At 43.9% G+C, this 7,795-nt stretch overlaps 1 long non-coding RNA gene across 1 annotated transcript; it reads left to right on the plus strand.

The window, feature by feature from the left end:
- The first annotated feature begins 698 nt into the window (after positions 1 to 698).
- On the plus strand, positions 699 to 7,143 carry LOC109376670 (uncharacterized). The gene is made up of 2 exons (XR_002122765.1): positions 699 to 787; positions 6,752 to 7,143. It is a non-coding gene; the product is annotated as an uncharacterized LOC109376670 (long non-coding RNA).
- The last annotated feature ends 652 nt before the right edge of the window (positions 7,144 to 7,795 follow it).

Here is a 7,795-nt window from a genome sequence, read left to right on the forward strand (position 1 = left end):
GAGGCAGATACCTCTTGGGGGAGCAATAATTTCCATTAATTTTTAGAGTGGCAGAGATAGTAGTAACCTCTACCAGATTTCCCACTAGGAATGGTGTAGCCTCACAACTGACGAGCCAAATGCTCCTGCCCGCTGATCCCATGAAGTCATAAGGAAGTGTCTCGGAATGCTGAGACCCGAATGATCCCGGTAAAGCTTCCTTATTAGAAGGTCTCGGAATGCTGAGTCCATCTCCTGGGGTCGTGTGTGTGTGTGTGTGTGTGTGTGTGTGTGTGTGTGTGTGTGTGTGTGTGTGTGTGTGNGAATGATCCCGGTAAAGCTTCCTTATTAGAAGGTCTGATCCCTGTAAAGCTTCCTTATCAGATGGTCTGTGTGTGTGTGTGTGTGTGTGTGTGTGTGTGTGTGTGTGTGTGTGTGTGTGTGTGTGAAGGCACATTAAGTACTGGAGCACACTGGAGCACACGGAAGACAGTTGCTAGGTACACAGACTTAACAGATTGGAATTTATTGCCTTGTAAATTTCGAGAATAAAAGCTTTGTGCCCGCCTGAATCGGGGCTCAGTCATAGAGGCTTGAGACCCCTGGCCCGCATGAACTCAATACTTGGCTCTTGTATTTCTTAACCCTGCGCCGCCCCTCTTGCACTCCCCAGCCCTTGTCACGCGGAACGTAACATCTGGGCCCAACGCGGGGGCCCGCGAGAGGGAAGGACGACTGCGAGTTGGGACTGAACGGAAAATGCACGGCACAGGGCCCGGGAGGCGTCGCGACAACTACACGGAACAAGGTAGGGAAGATCCCGGAAATTTTAACTAGGGGAATGGGCCATTCTGCTAGCCAATACAGACCTTATATTTGCTTACTCAAGCAACTCCTCAAGGCTAGAGGAGTTCGGGTGTCAGAACAGAAATTAGAGGAGCTTTTTTAAAAAAGTCATCGAGACTCATTGTTCTTGGTTTCCAACTTTAGGGACATTAGATTTTAAAACATGGAAGTAGGCACTGAACTCCGTGAGTTATGTCCTAAAGGAGTTTCTCTGCCGGTTACAATTTGGAAAACCTGGTAACTAGTCCGATCAGTTTTAGAAAATTTGCAAACTGACGCGGAAGAACTACGACCCAAGATCCGACAATGAGGAGGAGAAACCTGAAGGCAGGGAGAAGGAATCTGTGGAGGCACCCACAGTTATCCTGAAATCATTGTCTGCAACTTTGGGAAACTGTCTAGAGGGCTGTAGTTCACCTCCAGCCCCTTTACCTCCGCCCTGTCACCACCCACCGTTTGCATGGGAGTGGGGAACTCCCAGGCCCGATGGTGAAAAGTGTTAACCCTCTCCTCTCCACTTCTCGCCCACCTCCCCCTCTCATGAGAGGTTCCCTTGTGCCACTTTCAGCAGTAGAAAGAGGTGTCCGGCAAGTATGATTGAAGGGAGATTTGGACACTTTAGCTTTCCCTGTTATCATTCATGAGGGGGTTGCACCTGGCGCTAATCCTCAAAATCTTAATGGAGTTTATGAACATCAATATGAAGCTTTGCCTTTTAAAATACTGAAAGAATTAAAAATAGCTATAACTCAGTATGGCCCTACTTCGCCATACACTATAGGCATTGTTCGTAGCCTGGCTGATGGAAATCGTTTGATTCCTGTTGATTGGCTGCAGTGGCTCAGACATGCCTTTCACCTGCTCAATTTTTGCAATTCAGAACTTGGTGGACAGATGGAGCAGAAACCCAAAGTAGACATAACCAGGCCCATAACATTGCCATTTCTCAGGATCAGCTCCTAGGGACTGGTAACTGGGAAGGCACTGAAAATCACTTAGCCATGGATGATCAGATTATAGCTCGATTAAGAAGGATTTGCTTAATTGCATGGGAAAAAATAGAGGCAGATGGTAAGGCTCCAAAGTCTTTTCAAAAAATCCTGCAGGGTCCTACGGAACCGTATACGGAATTCGTGGCCCGTTTGCAAGATGCAATGAAAAAACAAGTATCTAACTTACAAGCAGCTGAAGTGATTCAACAAATCCTTGCTGTTGGTAATGCTAATGATGACTGTAAAAAGGGTATTGGGCCCATGAAAGGAAAGACTGATCTGTCAGGATATATTTGTTTGTGTCAAGGAGTTGGAACGGAGCAATACAAAGCCACGATGTTAGCCCAAGCCATAGCAGGAATAAGATTTGAACAAAATAGATTTCCCTGCAGTTGTTATATTGTGGGAAATCTGGTCATACTAAAAAGAGTGCAGGAAGAAAAATAGAATAATTGATTCTGACTGTGAAGGAGAAATTCAAATTATAATGTCTTCATCAGTTCCCTGGTCAGAAAAGAAGGGAGAACGAGTTGCACAATTACTTCTGCTCCCGTATATTTTCCCAGGAAAAAAGGGAATGCAAAAAAGGGGAACCGGGGTATTTGGAAGTACAGGACAGGCAGGTATATTTCTAGCAGAAAAGATATCAGGAATTCGTCCTGTTTGTCAAATTGAAATTCAAGGCAAAAACTTTAAAGGTCTTTTAGATACAGGGGCTAATGTTTCTATAATTAGTTCTCAAGAATGGCCAACAAATTGGAAGGTACAAGAACCAAAGATTTACATTGTGGGGGTGGTCGGAGCTTCAGGCTTGCGCCAGAGTGTCTCTGCATTCTTCCCTGCCTCAGCCCCGAGGGACAAAAAGGATTTTTACAACCCTATATTGCAGACATTCCAGTTAATTTACAGGGTTAGAGATTTACTTACACAATGGGAGGCAGAGGTTTGGATCCCCCCAGGGCAATATAGTCCTCAAAGTCAGGAGATAATGAGTCATATGGGATATCAGCCTGGAAGAGGCTTAGGAAAATTTAACCAGGGGATTACTCAACCTATTCAGCCCTTGCCCCAACAAGGATGAGAAGGACTGGGTTATCAAACAAAAGATCAAAAGCCTTTTTTGTAGGGGCCACTGTTGCAGAACTATGGACTCCCATAGCTCTTGAGTGGACAAGTAATAAGCCTCTCTGGATAAAACAGTGACCCCTCTCTCAGGAAAAGTTAGAGGCTTTAACAGAATTAGCACAGGTTCAATTAGAACAAGATCATATAGAACCTTCTACAAGTCCCTGGAATTCTCCAGTATTTGTTATTAAGAAAAAAATCAGGAAAATGGCGAATGCTCACTGATCTCTGAGCTGTCTATTCCATCATTGAGCCCATGAGTGCTTTACAGCCTGGACTCCCACAGCCTTCTATGATTCCAAAAAAATGGCCTCTGATAGTTGTTGATTTACAGGATTGTTTTTATATGATCCCTTTACACCTCCAAGATTGCCCTAGATTTGCATTTTCTACTCCTTCAACTAATAATAAGAAACCTGTGAAAAGATATCAGTGGAAAGTGCTCCCACAAGGGATGCTCAACAGTCCAACTATATGTCAGCTTTTTATAGCCAGAGCTCTTAAGCCAGTGAGAACAAGTTTTCCAGATTGTTATATCATTCATTATATGGATGACATTCTCTGCGCTGAGTCCTCTATGGAACAGTTGAGAGCATGATTTGAATTACTTAAAAAGCAACTTGACTCAGCAGGACTTTGCATTGCTCCAAATAAAATGCAAACCACCACACTGGTGCAGTATTTAGGTGCTGTTGTAGATAGACAGTCTATCCGACCTCAAAAGGTTCAAATTAGAAGAGATCAAATTTCTACTCTGAATGATTTGCAACAATTATTGGGGGACATTAATTGGTTGTGTCCCACAATGGGCATCCCTACATATGCCCGCAGTCATTTGTTGGGTCTTTTGGGAGGATCACCTCAGCCGAATACCCCTCACATGCTGACTCCTTAGGCCAGTCAAGAGTTGGAGCTAGTAGAACAAAAAATACAAGAAGCTCAAATTCAGCGAATTAACCCTGTGCAACCCTTACAGGTCTTGATTTTTCCGACTCCACATTCGCCTACGGTGGTAGTTGTTCAACAGGATGACCTGGTAGAGTGCCTGTTTCTTCCTAATAATTTTGTTAAGTCAGTCCCTACCTATGTAGAATTAATCTCTGAACTCATATCACAAGCTCCGAGCAGAGTCCTTTATCTTAATGGAAGTGAGCCTAATCAAATTGTAGTCCCGTTTAAAAAACAACAAGTATCTCATTTAAATACTCATGCTGAGTCTTGGCAGATTGCCATTAGTGACTTTTATGGGATTATTGACAATCATTATCCTATAAACAAATTGTTTTAGTTTCTACAAAAAGTAATTGGATTTTACCTAAAAAACTTAGGCAGACGCCTATTTCTCAGGGCCTTACACTTTTCACTGATGAATCTAGCAATGACAAAGCAGCAATTGTCAGTGAGAAGGGTCATCAGCTTATACACACAAACGACACTTCAGCCCAAAAGGCTGAGTTGGTGGCTGTTTTAACTGCTTTGCAAACTTTTCCCAATCCTTTAAATATTGTTTCTGATTCCGCCTACGTTGTGCATACAGTGCAAAATATTGAAACCGCGTCTCTTTCTAATAATTCCAATCAGTCTCTTTAGATATTATTTACTCAGCTTCCGCAGATTGTGAGAAACTGTCAGCACCCCTTCTTTATTATGCACATTCATGCGCATACTACCGTACCTGGTCCGTTGACACAAGGCAATACAATTGCTGATTGCTTAGTAGGGAGTGGCCATGTTGCTGAGGCAACACATTTTTATTCATTAACTCATACTAATGTGGGCGGTCTCCATTCCCGTTTTGCTATCACAAACAAACAGGCTCATCACAGTGTACAAACTTGTCCTACTTTTCAGATTCTCAATGCTCCACAAGAATTTCCTGAAGGAGTTAATCCTCGGGGCCTAGTCTCCAATGTCATCTGGCAAATAGATGTGACTCATGTCCCTTCCTTTGGGCCAGCGGTTCTCAACCTTCCTAATGCCGCGTGCAACCCCTTAATACAGTTCCTCATGTTGTAGTGACCCCCAACCATAAAATTATTTCTGTTGCTACTGTATAACTGTAATTTTGCTACTGTAATGAATCAATGTAAATATCTTTCTGTTTTCGGATGGTCTTAGGTGACCCCTGTGAAAGGGTCATTCGACCCCCAAAGGGGTCGCGACCCACAGGTTGAGAACCACTGCTTTGGGCGGTCATCGTTTGTTCATGTTACTGTGGACACTGCCTCTGGTTTTCTAGCCGCCACTGCTCAAAGTGGTGAAACTGCCGCACATTTCTGTCGCCATTTACTTGTTTGCTTTTCCATTATGGGCCTGCCTTGTTCTATCAAGATGGACCATGGCCCTGCTTACACAAGCTCTAAATTTGTGCAATTCTGAGCTGTTTGGCAAATTTCTCATACCACTGGGATCCCTTATAATCCCCAGGGTCAATCCATTGTTGAACGTGGTAATTCCACTTTAAAGAAACAGTTACAGAAACAAAAAGGGGGAGACATCAGAGAAACCCCTCAGATACAATTAGCAAAAGCTATGTTTACTTTAAATTTTTTGAGTTCCTCTGGCTCAAACACAGAGTCTCATATCGGGCGGACTGCAGCAGAAAGACATTTTAATAGTCTCCAAAGCCCAAAGCCGTTGGGAAACGTGCCAATTTGGTGGAAAGATATTTTAACTAATCAATGGCATCTAAGAACTCTCTTGACATGGGAACGAGGCTTTGCTTGTATTTCAACAGCTTCTGAGGAACGGCCTTTGTGGATGCCTGGCAGGTGTGTTAAACCTAACCATGAGAACGGTTTGTGGAAGAGGAGATTTACCTAGATAGCAGACATGGAGCCTCCAGTGTTTCAGATGTCAGGTCTATTGATGACAACCACGCTGAAAACCACCCAGATCGGTGCACCCCCCAGAAGACGCACTCCCAAGATGGAGAAAGCTCAACCTCCCACATGGGGGCAATTGAAAATGTTGTCTCAGATGGTGGAAAGCAATTTGGATAACAAAGGCATACCTAAAACTGACACCAATATGCTGGTATCAATGCTTGCAGACATCTCAGTTGTAAATTGTCTTTTGCCAGGCATTGCAGCAGCTAATTTTACCTATTGGGTAAATAGGTAAATCCTATTTTATGCCAAATTATAAAGATTATATGCCAAATCCTCCTTTATTAACTCCCTTAACTTTGAGTGAAGATCCTCCAATAATTTATATTAATGATAGTTCTTGGTTTCCTGGACCTGAGGATCTGAGAGGTCCAGAGTTTCCAGGGGAAGAGGGCTGTAGCTTTCCCCTTTCCAATCATACAGCCCTAGGATATTTGAACACACCTATCTGCATTGGTTTCAAACCTCCGTGTCTCTCACTTTCCCATGAAACCTGGACCGTTTCCAGAGGGAAAGGAAACACCTTTAAAGATATATTTTTGATTTCTGGTAAGGGATTCAAAATTCAGGAGGAGAACACTCAGCGCTATCCTCCCCTCATTTCTCCTTGTACCCATCAAAGTAACTGGATTGATGGACATTCCTATACACACTGGGAAGAGTGTCGAGGGCACAGGGATTGGGTGCTATTTAATGATTCCTATGGAATTGTAATAGGCTGTGGCCCCCAGAGGGTCGCAGTCCGGAATTGCACTCAATTGAATTGCTCCCATTATCAACTCCTCCTAGGAGAGGAATCGCTTTCCACGGCTGTGGAGGAGCTATTTACTTTAAACCTCCTCACTTGGGTAAACACCCTTGAAAGAGGATTTTCGGGTGCATTTATAATCTTATTGATTTGACTTTTCTTATTTTATCTAGTCCTCTACTGTGGACAACAAGCCTTCAAACGAGCAGTAAATCAAGAAACTGCCAAGCCTGTGTTCCTCCTGTCACAGAAACAGAAAGCGGGAGATGTAGCCTCGCAACTGACTAGCTGACTACTCCCGCGCTCTGATCCCATGAAGTCATAAGGAAGTGTCTCGGAATGCTGAGACCCGAGGGAATGATCTCGGTAAAGCTTCCTTATCAGTTGGTCTCGGAATGCTGAGTCCATCTCCTGGGATCGTGTGTGCGCGCGCGCGCGCGCGCGCACACATTAAGTACTGGAGCACACTGGAACACCCGGAAGACAGTTGCTAGGTACACAGGATTAACAGATTGGAATTTATTGCCTTGTAAATGTAGAGAATAAAAGCTTTGCACCTGCCTGATTTGGAGTTCAGTCCTAGAGGCCTGAGACCCCTGGGCCGCATGAACTCAATACTTGGCTCTTGTATTTCTTAACCCTGTGCCACCCCTCATGCATTCCCCAGCCCTTGTCGCGCTGGACGCGACAGAATGGGAGTGTAAGGGGTGGATGTTTTAGTGGAGGGTTAGGAATATACCAAATTCAAGGACTAAGAAGACAGCAAGCTCAGAAATGTAATAGAATCCCTATATCAAAGGAAGGAAAGCAATAAATGTCCTGTGTCAAATTTGTGTCTTAGGCTATGCAACCCATGATCGTTGCTGGGGTGGAGGTTTTAGTGTCTGGCTGTAGCCATCTCTGGCACAAAGGTGAAGTCAGCTCCATTGGAGAGCTCTGGGTTTGGTCCTGTTATCTGAGGCAATGTCATTGCCAGTGGTGAGATTTTGGGCCAGGGTGATGTGGGTCTGGGGTATCTTTTCCAAATGGGTACCCATTGAAGTTGATGTGGGCCTCAGCATTTAGTTGAAACAATGGATTATTTGTAGGTTTGGGCTTCTGGATTATAAATTAATAAAAGTACTCAGACAATAAGTGATAAGATCAACAGTCAGATAATGGATTGCTAACCAGTGAAAGCACCCATACCAGTAGCAACAAGATCCATAGTTAACACA

This window comes from Hipposideros armiger, unplaced genomic scaffold (genome assembly GCF_001890085.2).
Source record: "Hipposideros armiger isolate ML-2016 unplaced genomic scaffold, ASM189008v1 scaffold_1168, whole genome shotgun sequence".
Classification (NCBI taxonomy): Eukaryota; Metazoa; Chordata; class Mammalia; order Chiroptera; family Hipposideridae; genus Hipposideros; species Hipposideros armiger.